Source organism: Sciurus carolinensis, chromosome 4, assembly GCF_902686445.1.
Source record: "Sciurus carolinensis chromosome 4, mSciCar1.2, whole genome shotgun sequence".
In the NCBI taxonomy this organism is placed as follows: domain Eukaryota; kingdom Metazoa; phylum Chordata; class Mammalia; order Rodentia; family Sciuridae; genus Sciurus; species Sciurus carolinensis.
Genome location: NC_062216.1, coordinates 70,464,811 through 70,478,746, shown reverse-complemented (window position 1 = coordinate 70,478,746; position 13,936 = coordinate 70,464,811).

Below are 13,936 nucleotides of genomic sequence, written 5' to 3'. Positions count from 1 at the left end.
CCAGCCTCAGAAACTTAGTGAGGCCCTAAACAACTCAGCAAGACCCTGTCTCTATATAAAATACAAAAAAGGACCGGGGATGTGGCTCAGTTGTTAAACGCACCTGGGTTCAATCTCTGGTACCAAAAAAAGAAAAAAAGAAAGAAAAGAAAAAAAGGAGGGTCATTGCTCCCAGGATTTTCTGCTAATTCATTAGCTAGCATGGTCAGTTCCTGTAAAACTTCGGGAATGATGCCATGTGGAGTGTGGTGTTGGAAACCAAGGTGCGGCATCAAATCACTATCATGACACAGGCAATTCCTTTCTTTGCCAACATCATGTCTAATGCTAGTCAATTTCCCAAGCCATTGTAGAGGTGGGCTTAGTTTTTCTGCAATTACCTCAATAGCATACCTGGTATAATTGACAAAACCGTGTCAATTATTGTACATATAATTAATCCAGTCTCCATTCTTATTTATAGTTGGCCACCAGAATAGTTCTGACTCAAACCCTGCAGCTATTTGGTTTCTAGCTGTAAACTCATTTGGAACTCCACAGAGGACCCCCTGGAGCATTAGTATAAACATGGGGGTCAAAGGAGCCTCAGGTGATTTTAATCTCGCCTGGACCATGTAGATCATGTGCTTTTAGATGGAGCTCAAAATGCCAGGGTTAAAGGGATTGTCAATTGAACCAAAGTACAGGTCTCACTCCAATTTTCCAGCAAGGACCTTATTAATGGTCCTCCACAGTACCACCAATTGCCTGCTCTTGGAGTTGTCAAAGCACTGCTATTGCCCAAACTTCCAAAGAATCGGCTTTCACTGCATCCTGTCACCTTTCTCACGGACATCAATCTTCCTGAACCCAGTGAGGCATAAGTTGAAATTGGCATCCTTATCTGGAGGTAGTATCATTCTTGGGGTTTGACCCACAGGTCTTTCAGGAAACAATAGTGACAATGTCGTGCATGACTTACTGCTCTAAGCCTTGGCATCCTGAAATAGAGCAATCTGAAACAGAGCATTCCAGAAGGGTGGGGTGACCATCCTAGTGAGAACAGAACAATTTGGGCAAGCATAACAGTTGCTTTTGTTTAAGGTGCAGATGGAATATTTTATCCACTCCAACCAGGCATTTGTTTCTTCATACCCTATTTCTACTTGAATTGTTTGTCTTAAGTCATTAACTTCTATCATACTTCAGCAGGATCATTTCCAGGAGGATAGAATTTGGGGGGCTTCAAGTAGTTGGCAAGATCAGGTTGAGGGAAGGGGTTAGCATGCAGGTAATCTGGAAGGTCACAATAGGGTCCCTCCCAGTTACATCTGCTCCCAATCCAAATTTAGGGAAAGGAATTCCAGTTGGAGTGAGAAGTGGTTGTAAGATGAGGAATGGGCGGGGGTGGGGGGAAGATAGGGGGAGCACTTGTTAGTTTTGCAGTTAGGTGGAAGGGTTCCTCTGACTACTGTAATCTTGTCTCAGTAAGGGATGAATTGAGTTGTGGGTGAATGCCCTGGTCCAGTGGATCTAGTTGGTTCTGTCTACCCCTGATATTGGGTGGTCTACCAGATATCATTCCAAAATCCACATGGGGCCAACCTGTTTGTTAGGGGGAAATGTACATGTCTATAGCGGTTGTCATTGGGCCTGTAAATTACCACAAGAGATTACCAAACAGGCATCAAAGTCAATGGTTAGAGGGTTTGTTGATTGTAAAGTGCCCACTATTACCCTGAACCAGAGAGTCAACAATACAAAAACTAAACAGAGCCACAGTTTTTCTCATAGTGACCAATCAGGTGAAGCAACAGTATATAGACCAGTAGCTCAGAAGAAAATCAGGAGAGCAAGTAGACACCCTAGAAAGCTTACAAAGAATATAAGATTTTAAGTCATTTTATGTGCATTTAAAAATTAGCTTGGTATCAGAAGCACCAGAGCTGACAGTTCAATAATTATCAGAGTCTGCAATCAGACTCTTCTTAACTCTAGTGTGGTGAGTTCATCCTCTCTCCACTGGATAACTGTTTCAGTTATCAGCAACACAACAAAAGGTCCTTCCCACATAGGCTCAAGTTTTTCTTTCTTCCCAGTCTTGATTAGGTCTTTGTCTCCAGGATGGAACCTGTGGCCTAGAAAGTCAAAGGGAGAAGTCTGGACTAGACAGCCTCAGTTCACTTTAAATGAGTTTAATTCTAGCCTACTTTGGAAAGATCCTAATATGGAGTAAGGGAGAGGCAGAGTCTTAAATCAGTGAGATGGCACTGTTGACAAATCTTAGGTAAAGTGGTTTTGGTTTTGTTTTTCTTCTGAAGCTGATCTTTCCTCTTAAATGTCATTTTAAATGTTCTCATATATTGTTTCCTGAGTCTATACAAATATCAATTAACACAATACAACATTACATCTGAAACAAGAATCAAACAAAAGCTAAGAGAGTTCCTAACTTTCTTTGTGTGGACATGTTCCACACTGTCAACCTTTAAACAAACCATGCTCTCCTATTATCTTCCAAAAATACATTTAAGTTCCCATCCCAGTGTAAAGAGTAACACAAAATTTTATGTATAACTTATTGATGACAGGTTATTTTTATTCAATTACAAAACAAAAAATGGCAATAAGAAATCCCCAACTAAATTTGTAATTTCTATATCAGTATGAAGGTAAGAGACTTGCTACAGACAACTTTAGTTTGGAGAACACCAACTTGATAAAGTATACTCCTATGCTTTGCATTTTAAGAGATTTGTCTATTTGGAGGACATGAGTATATCTAGTATACAAAGAAGCCAGTAACAGTTGGCATCACAATTACACTGATGTCCTTACACTAACCAAGTTTAACTTTTAAAGAAAAAATTAGAATCCATAGTGTAGTGTCATAATTGAAAACAGTTATTGGTTTAACCAGAGTTGTACAACCCCTAATTCCTTTAAGAGTAGTTCCCCTAAATAATAAAATCTAACAGACACAAGAAATTATCTTGATAGATAGGAGCAGAGCATGTTTCTAAGTAACCCTTTTTACTTCTACATGTAGAGAATTAGATTCTGGTTTACATCAGTACATTAATATTTGACCTTAGAAGGGAAAAAAACTTAAATAACTTAAACTGATGGTGCTAATTATAGCCAACTTAATCATACACAAACTTTTAGAGATTTACCCTCCACAAAACTTGTGCAACTTAGACACTATAACTTGTTTACAACTATACAAAATATTTCTCATCCAGAAACAATTTTTCTTCTAATTTTCCATACTAAAATTTATTTCCATACCTATAACTTCCTTATACCTCTCTTTTCCAGGTGCTGGCTCTTTTTAAAAATTTATATTTTGAAACAATCCTTATGAAATTTTTGAATTTTTTCCCAATTACTCCTCGTAAGATGAAATACTTTATGCTACTTAAAGTACTTTAATTGAACCATAGCTGACACTTTTTGTATCCTTTGCATATAGAATTACACCTGTTAGAATTTTAACTCTCAGTAACCCTGCTTTTAGTGAAGACCCAAAAACAAGACAATCTTAACCTTTTTTCATTTATCAATTTATAAAAACACATTCTGTTACAAAGAGCTGAGTCCTTGTCCCCAGTGCCAACTTATGCCAATTTATTAATGAGGATACAGTTTTGAGAAAAAGGAAAAAGAAGTTTTATTGCTTTACTAGCAAAAGAGAAACACAGGGTACTCCTGCCCCTGAGGCTGTGATTCTGCCCATCAGGAGGAACAAGGGGATTTTAAAGGAACTCTTCAAGGGTTTTAGTCCAGGCGTCCTCAGGTAAGGGGTCTCAGGGCGTCCTGATGGCATGTTAGATATTCACTTCCTCCTGGGTCCCTGAGCTCTTACCATTTATAAATTCTATCACTAATTGACAGATCCAGTGTTTGTCTGAGCCAGACTTTGGTCAAGAGACAGAAGGTTTTAAGATGGGTCCCTGAGTCCACATAAAACAGTAATATCTAATCATTAATTGCTTCTTTCAGCTTTAGTCCATGGATTCTCAATCCGTTAAGGAAGCATGAATCCAAGTGAACTGTCTGGGGGTATAGGCTTCTTTTGTTTCTCCTGTTTAGGAGTTCTCTCTTTTCTGGTTCTTTCCCATTTTTAAGTTGTAAAGAAAAATAGAGGAAAATCCCTCCCCCCAACCCCCACCAAACAATGGAGGAATTTGTTCATTCCTGATTGCTTGAGCTTTGTCTATCTCTGGCTGCTGCCCTTGGGGAAAGTTGGGTACCTCTTGACATTGGTGGGTCAATATAAACCCCCCGACTAGGAATCAATCACCCAATTGATTCCATCCTGAGTTATACAAGGCCAACACGGAACCGTGAACCAAGACTCCACACTTGCTTTGAGTCACCAAACATGTCTCAAGCACAGTCACAATCAGTCCTCTTAATCTCCCAACTACCAAGGTAGTCCCAAGTCAGGTCATCACCTGACAATGTACTTACCCCACTCCCAACCACCAAGGTGATGCCCTCTCACCTTGGCCTGTTGCACAGGGTTGCCTGATCATGGAGAAACTTCCTTCCTTGGGCCCTTTTTCCTTGCCATACTAAAGAGGCTTCACCATCTGGAGTCCATTCGCTGCCCAGGGGAGGACCAAATCCCAGGTCCTGAAGGTCACTGCAATGAGGCAATGGGACACATATCCTTGGGAAAAGGAATGGGCCCTATCCTGGTGGAACATGATCCCAGGTGAGCTCCCAGAATTGTTGGAAACACTGGGGGTCCTGGACACCCCAGGAGCCAAAATAAACATTCAGAGACTCATCAGCTCTGTTGGCAAGGCAAGAATTTTACTTCCACATGCAAAAAGGCACACAGCAATAAAAACCAAAGCATGCACACTGAGCAGGCTTTATTTTTATCCTTCACACAAGAGTACTGGGACTTTGCCCATTTGATTAGGACTGACCTCACATCTTTGGTGCAAATAGCTATTGAGGAAAGAAGGTACTTAACCACTACTCATTGGTTGGGGCCAACTATACTATCACCTATTGGATTATTTTAAGAAATATACCATTCAATTGTCTCCACTTATCTTTTGCTCTCTTGTGGCAGGAAAGTTCCCTGGATTGAGTGCCTTTTGCATAGTATACAACTAGTAAGGAAGTAAAAATGGAGGAGGGGTGCAAATTTTAGAAAGATAGGCAGTCATTGTAAGAAGATGGCAGTTATGAAGTGAGCAGGGTTAAAATAGAGTTTCTCTGGTTTGACAGAAACGACTGACAGTGTGGTAAGAGCTCTTCTGGAATGCAGAGGATCATGACTTGCACATGGCCACTAATAACTGTGCACACGTGCCATCAGTAACCAACTGTGCAGGAACCCCAAAACAAAGAGAAGGTAGTATGGTGCACTAGGTGTGCAAGTGCAAATTTGCTGTAAATCAGCTACAACTTGCCATAATCCTATCCAAACTCTGTTATAATTTTGTAGTATAGAATGCCCGATCAAAATGTATGTTGACTAGGGAAGACAAAGAATACTTTTTTGTAAGGGGGCATATATAAGACAATGCCAGCTCGGTGATCAGCCTTTGGATGCAAATCCACTGAGCCAGTGCCAGTACTAATAAAACGCTGCTCCTACTGAACACTCCAGTGCCCTTTATGTGCAAGAAATCCACATCATTTCTTGGGGACTTATGTCTGGAATTTAGAGGGTGATTATACGTCCTTTGTTTAGGGATGTGGGGCGTGGGACACCTGAAGAAGTGACTTCACCTGGTGCTAGCAGACCAATTGATCCATAAGGGATTAACTCTCTCAGGAAGCCAGCAGTGCAAGGACCCCTGGAAACAAAAATGAATCTGGTGGGACCCCAGGAACCAGCTCAGGGAGCTCCCCCATCGAACCTATAGGAACCCAGGTTAAAGAGGTAGACCTGCCCCAGGTGACAGAAGGGAAGCCTGATCAACTTCCAGAGTTGCCCCAGTAGTCTAGACTATGCAAGATGAAACTGCAACCCTAAGGTACTGAGCATTGGGTTGGAGACTTTGAATGCAAGTAAATAGTGACTGAGTGAGGCAGGCTAAGCCTGGAGTGAATAAGGAGTCCTGATCCGTGGGTCCATGGTGATCTTCATGTGGCTTATGGTAGCACCAGGCTCTCTACAAGGTCTATGAACCTGGTCTGGGTCCAGGTTTATACCGACCTGTCAATATTAAGAAATGCCTGAAAAATTCCCACAAGAGGACCAGAGAGGGACAAACACTCCCTTCCCCTTTTTACCCTCCTCCTCCTGTGTGTGATTGCTGTCTTTAAGGAGGAAAAAAATGTGGCAAACAGAGTAAGCTTATACCCCTAATATATATAATAAAAATTTCATAAAGAGATATTCTAGGGACTATGGAGTTAAGTCGACTCCCAGAAAACTCCAAACCTTCCGTGAAGTAGTTCATAGTTGGTTGGCCTGCCAAGGGTCACTAGATAAAAAACTATTTAGTAAGGTGTTCAGGGTTGTTGTAGGGGACTCCGGCCATCCTCTCTAGTTCTCTTACATTGACTGTTGGCAAGACACAGTCTTCTCTCAACCTCATTGGCTGAAGGCTTATCTGGAAGAGAATTGTAAAATTATGATGGCCCAGGTGATGACTCCATCAAAATGACAACCAGATCCAACAAGCCCATTGCATCTGGGGTGCCAGAGGAGATTCCCTCACCTTAAACACTCCTGTATCCTCTGCTGCTGCCTGCACTCCCTACACCTACTGCAACAAGAACCCTGCCAGAGGCTGCTCACACCCCTGCCACTCCTGCCACGAAGTCACCCAAAACTCCCCTGGCCATAGCCACCCCGGAGCTTCCAGTTTTAACCCATTATACTCCAGCTGGGAAGTGCCAGGAGAACTCTACTGGCAGGCCCCCCTCCCAATAGATGCTGAGGCTCCCTGCAGATACCATTGAGAGAAACCCAGGGGCCCACCTACTATGATCAAGATAGTCAGGTGCAAGTGGACAATGAGAAACTATACTCCTTCTTCACTGAGAAGCCTCAGGCTATGATTGATTTAATGCAATTCATCATTCAGATCCACAAACCCACCTGGACTGATTGCTGCCAGCTACTCCTGACTCTGTTTAATATTGAAGAAAACCTCCAAATTTCCCAGGCTTTAAGTGGTTGGAGGAACACGCCCTGGCAGGAACCATAAATGCCAAGACTAATACCCAATTTCCCAAGAAAGATCCCTGGTAGGCCCCTAATAATAACCAGGGATTTCAGATGCTCTTCTCTCACCTGAAGAGAGCCTAAGTCAATTCTATGAGAGGCTATGCAAAGCCTCCCATCTTTATAACCGCTTTGACCCAAAACTGCTGAGAATCAGCAAATGGTTAATGCAGTCTTCTCAGTCAGGCCCAGAGAGACATCTGGAGTAAACTGCAAAAGTTAGAGCGCTTCACTGAAAAGAATACAAGCCAACTCTTGGAGGTTGAGACAAAAGTATTTGTCAACTGAAACTAAGGCCCAGCAAGAGGCCAAAGAATGAAGAGGAAGTTAGATCTGCTTGCTGCTTGCTTACTTCCTAGTGGAAAAGTTGGGGCACTCCCAGAGTGGTGTCCAGTTGAGCTGGAGCTGAGGCCAAAGTAGGAGCCAACAAGAAGGACCATCTCACCCAGAGGTGAGATTAAGTTGGAACCAGTATGCTCACTGCCATCAAGGAGATCGCTGGAAGAATGAGTGCCCCCAAGTCAGAGGATTAGCACTTAGTCCCTAGAAGAAGGGGAAGGCCAAGTGATTCAAATATGGCACCAACCACCATGGCAACCATAAGAAACCCCTGAGGATAATTTTGTTGGGTTGGCCACCATGGGAAACAATGAGGAAGACTAGAATAGACCAGTGTTAGGTCCCTAGGAGCCGATGGTTCAAATCACCATCAGGTACTGGCCCATGAGCTTCATGATCTGGTCAATTACCAGTACAGAACATTCTGTGATGACTCAACCTTGGGCATCCCCCTTTGCAGAGATAAGCCACTATTGTGGGAGCCACAGGTAGCCAAGTTTATTACCCCTTCTTACTGCCTTGACAATGCAATTTAGGTAGCCATAAAGTTATTCACAAATTCCTATACTGTGGGGTTTTCCGGGAACCCCAGCCTCGGGCATGGTCAAGATGGCGCCTGACGCTGAGCCAGAGGCGGCCAGCTATACAGTAAACAACCAGCGAATTCCAATAATTGGCTAGTTAATGATGTGACTAGGGCATGCCCCCCCCTCGTGCACCCGTCCTGTGCCTGCAGCTGTCCGCGTTTATCTTGTGTACTCTCCCCTGATTGACTGAAGTGTATATAAGCCTGGTGGGTGGGAGAGTAGGGAGAAGCTGAGGAAGGGACGGAAGAAGCGGAAGAACCGGCGGCGGCGACAGCAGCGAGAACGGAGCTGGAAGGAGGAAGTACGCGGGAGTGGAAGGAGCTGGGAAAAGGAAAGCTGAAAGTGCGAAGAAGTTAGGGGTAAGAGAAGCGTAGGAAAGAACCTGTGCACAATAAACTTCCAAAGCTTCAGACGTTTGCCGTGTCTCTCTCTGCGGGCAGAGGGGACGCGACACTATACCTCCCTGACTACCCTGGAGCTTTAATGTATCAGGACCTATTGGGAAAATTTAGGCCCAGATAACTTTCAACTCTCACAACCAAGATGCCTTGACCCTAGGAAAGCCAAAAGTAAAAATCCTGACCCTCCAGTCTCCCAAGGAGAAAGGTGATGCCTCTACAGTCTCCTAGAAAGGCCATAACAGACACCTGAGATTCCTTTCAAGGTGCCTGGGGTGTGGACTGAAGACAATCTTCCTGGACTGACCCAGAACGTAACTCTAATAGTAGAACTAAAGTCAGGGGCTGAGCCTGCCCCACCAAAAGCAATATTTTATTCCTCACAAGGCACAGATTGGGATCCTAAGGCAGCTGAAGAGACTTCTCAAGTATGGAATCCTCCAACCCTGCCAGCTGGCCTGGAACACACCTCTCCTGCCGGTCCAGAAGCCAGGAATGGATGACTATCGGCTGGTTTGGGACTTAGGAGCAGTAAACCAGGACACCATTACCCTGTACCCAGTCGTCCCTAAACTTGTTACTGTCCAGGGTCTCACCACCACTGAAGCTGCCTTCTTCACATGTCTGGACCTCAAGGATGCCTTCTTCTGTATTCACTTGGCCCCTCAGGGTCAACCAATCTTTGCCTTCCACTGGGAAAATTCTGATGATGGAGACAAAGGCCAGTTGACATGGACTAAACTGCCTCAGTATTTAAAAATTCTCCAACCATTTTTGGCACCATGTTAGCCTCCAATTTAAAAGCCTTCCTAGTGGACCAACATAGCTGTATGCTGTTTCAGTATGTGGGTAATTTACTGCTGTTGGACAGACACAAGAGGATTGTATAAAAGGGATATAACAACTCCTCATCCTCCTGTGGGAAGCTGGCTACAAGGTTTCAAGGGAAAAGGCCCAAATCTGTCAAGAAAAAGTCAAATATCTCAGGACAACATCAACTCAGCCTAGAGAGAAAACGGGCCATCTGCTCATTTCTGGTTCTGTCAACCTGATGCCAGATTCACAGATTCTTCAGGGCTACAGGTTTCTGTAGACTCTGGATACCTAACTTCCTTATCTTGGAAAAACCACAAAGGGGGAAGAGCCAGAACCCTTGTTATAGGAACAAGCCCAATGAAAGGCCTTTGAGGAAATCAAGTGAGGTTTCACCAACATTCCTGGCCTGGGACTCCCAGAAAGAAGCCTTTCTTCTGAATGTACATGAGTGCACTGGTGTTGCGGTGAGAGTCCTAACCCAGATGTTGGGCTCATGGCATCGTCCAGTGGCATACCTCTCCAAGCAACTTGACACTCACTCAAGGCCAGCCACCCTGCCTGTGAGCACTTGTGGCCATGGCCCTCTTGGCATCAGAGGCTGACAAACTGACTATGGACAAAAACTAATGACCCAAGTGTCAGTACTGACGTTAATGAAGTAGGAGAGGCAATATTGGCTGAATAATGTGCAGATGGTCAGATATTAGGAAATGCTGTGTGAAAATCCACACATCCACCTACAAGTAGTAAGGACTTTAAACCCCATGACCCTACTGCCTGTCAGGCCAGGTCCACCAGATCATGACTGCATCAAAGTCATGGATGACAAGCAGTCTCTCAAATATCCTGATGCTGAGTATTTTACCAGTGATAGCAGTTTTGTGGAAGAAGGAGTACTCTGTGGTGACTCTAAATTCCACCATTGAGGTTAAACCTCTACCAAAATGAACTTCAGCACAAAAGGCAGACCTCATTATGCTGACAACCCCTTCCACTGACACAGGGATATGTGTCAATATATACATAGACTTCAAATATGCCTTCCCCACCCTCTATGTACTGGAGTTTTATATAAAGAAAAGGGCCTAATAAACTCAGGATGGAAAGACATAAAGTTTGGCAAAGAAATCCTTGAATTCTTAGATGCTTATGAGATCCTAAAAAGGTGGCAGTCACTTTGATGTCAGGGACATCAAAGGGGAAATGCCATAGTTGCTTGGGGAAATCATAACTCAGACTGAGAGGCAAAGTTCATGGCCTCCAAGAGGGCAACAGAACTAATGGCCCTGACTGTGGCCCTAATCCCTAGTCCACTGGCAAAATAGGACACCAATTACTCACAACATGAGAACACCTGGTTTAAAACTAAAAATGGAAGTTACCTCCTGGGTGGAAAATTGGTAAACAGCAATTCCTGAGGCTCTAGTCCCAGTCTTTGTCAAGCAGTTCCACCAGGAGACCTACAATTGACTGGATGGCTCTCAAGGCCACAATGGGCTGACATTTCTACATTCCCTGGCTCTCCAGCATAGCCCAAGCAGTGTGTGAACAACATGAAATATGTGCCCAGAATAACCCATGTCAGCACCTAAGGCCTTCCTTGGGGTACAAAGTATTGGAGGGGCCCCATTTGAAAATATAGTTGTGGACTTCACTAAACTTCCCCAGGCCCATGGCTATAAATATTTTCTGGACTTTGTACTTTCTCAGGCTGGGTAGAGGTCTTCCCTACTCACACAGAGAAGACACATAAAGTGGCCCAATGTCTCCTAAAGGAAATCATTCCCCAATTTGGAATCCCAATCACCATGGGATTGAATAATGGGCCAGCGTTCATGACTGAGGTGGTGCAATTGGTTGCAAAGGGATTGAAGATCACCTGGAAGTTACATACTGTATACTGTCCCCAGAGCTTCAGAAAGGTGGAGTGAAAGAACTGAACTCTAAAGTTACAATTAAGTAAACTGTGTCAGGAAACCCCACCTACGCTGGGATCAGGTGTTGCCAGTGGCTTTGTTAAGAATTAGGTCTAGCTCTACTAGACAGACAGGGTTCTCCCCTTGTGAGATTCTCTGTGGATGCCCTCTTCCTATTTTAAGAGGTATTTGAGGAGATCTGAAGGAACTGGGCAACATTATGCTGCGGCAGCAGATGCAGGCTCTTGGCTCAACCCTAACCACTATACATCATTGGGTTAGGGAACATCTACCCATGAGCCTGATCACTGATGCCCACCCTATTAAACCAGGAGATGCTGTTTGGGTAAAATCATGGAATGTCTAACCCTTAAACCCCTCTTTGGAGGGGTCCTTTAACTGTCTTTTTATCCACCGCTACTCCAATGAAGGTGGCCAAAGTGGTTCCCTGAATTCATCACAGCAGAGTGAAACCAGCTTCTCATGACTGAGAGTGTATTCCTGATCCAGCTGCACTGTGCAAAACAAGCAAGCTGCACACTGAGAGACCCCGAGGACAATGGCACTGCTATAGTCATCTCTGAGGCTGACTGATCTATGCATGGTAGAGGCTTGAGCAGTTGAGAGCCTACTAGGATGAATGGACGATTCTCATTTTCTGTGTTAGTCTTTTTACTGTAATGCTTTGGCACTGTCGCCCCTTACCCTCCCTGTTGCCATAATCTCAGCCTTAATTTTCACCGTAGGATTAGCAGAAACTGCTCTGGCCAACTGTCACTGAGTTGAAAATCTCTATTAGCAGTCTTTTACCTCCTTTTGATAGGATTTTCATTGCTACTGGCTGTGTCTTATCTGGCTCCCATTTGAACACTTAAGTCCCTCATCCTGTGACCCATGCTTTTGCATGACTTGATCAAGCCAAGGTATCACCACAACCCTACTTTATCATACCATTTCTCCTGCCAAGGAACAGTCTCGGGAACATGCAGGCATAATAAGACCATCTATTCTATCTGCCAACATGGGGATCAATATACTTGTTTCAATCCACAGTATTCCCCAGCTGAGAATGATTGGAAGTCCGAAGCTCAGGGGAAGACAATTTGTAATAGGGCCCATTAATTTACAGAGTTCATTTTACTAATCTAAAGCAGCCATACGGGGCATGAATGAGACTTGGGCACTTGCTGTGACACACCGTACGTCCAACACTTCATGTGAAGACTTATCTTGGAAAAGGAGGTATAAGTTCAACAAGTATATGTGCCAATAGCCTGCAAAGAGTATGTGGTCCGTAAGTACTGATTATGCCAAGTATTTTTGTCCCTCTTGGAGGTGTGTCACATGGGCAACTTGACAGAGTAATAGCAAAACTGCTATCCTTTGAAAGTGTTGCTGCACCCAACTGTAAACTGGGAGCCTGTAACTCTGTTAATTTTATTATTCTTGACCATGAAGACTCAGGATGGAAAACAGGCCACAGAATAGGCACAGATATAGCTGAATGAGGTACTGACCCAGGAACCATGGTATACATCAAAAGGGTCACAACTTCATTTAAGTATCCTTCCCACCAGGTCTTTCATTCCTTTTATGAGGAAATGGAGAAAATTCCACCTCCTATCTCCATCACAACTAGACACCTATTCCTAATTTGGCAGAGACTATAGTTCAATCTCTGAACATCTCTTCTTACTATGCTATGTGTGTGGTAGAACCAATATGAACGATCAATGGCCATGGAAGGCTAAAGAGCTAGACCTCCCCACAACCCAGGAGCCCTATAGTGAAACAACATCTCCCTCTTCAACTACTGGGTTTGGTTCCTCAAAACCTCAATTATTGGAAAATATTGTCTTGCCCAAGAGGGAAAACAGCTTAACATCACAGTCTAGACTCTAACACATCTGGGTCAAAAATTCCCCAGTAGCGGGGATCCTCAAATCACACCGAATCAAATCCCCACCCCCTATCAAATTTGTCTAACCTCAAACAGGCCTGGGACAATGCTGCCATAGAAATCAAATGTCAAGCCCCGAGTGGAATGTACTGGATATGTACAAGGGCTGCCTAAGCTAACCTGCCTGATTCTGGTCCTGATCTTGATCTTGTGTACTGGGGAGAATTCACCCCTCCTTTTTCCTCCTTCCATTAGCCAGGAGGAGCAATTGGGAGGCCCAGAATAGGAAGATCAAGAGGACCAAAGAGAGTGGCGAGCCCTGGCAATTCATGACTGGAAAGATGACAAATGGCCCCCTGAACAGATAATTCACTATTATGGCCCAGTCACCTAGGCAGAGGATGGGTCCTGGGGGTACCAAACTCCCATCGACATGTTAAATCGCATCATTAGGCCACAAACTCTAGTTGAAATTATAACTAACATGAGTGCAAAAGCCCTCCATTTATTGGCCAAACAAAATACTCAAATAGGCATACTATCTGTCAAAACCACTTGCTTTTAGACTACTTGCTTGCTTCTGAAGGTGGGGTATGTGGGAAATTTAATCTGAGCAACTGTCACTTACAATTGATGATGAAGGCAAGGTCATAGAAGAAATCACAGATTGTATGAGAAAGATTGCCCAAGGCCTGGCCCAGTCCAGACCTGGAAAGGTTGGAATCCTAGAGAACTATTTGGAGGATGGTTTTTAACTTTGGGGGGATTCAAAACTCTCATAAGTATTTTGGTTTTAA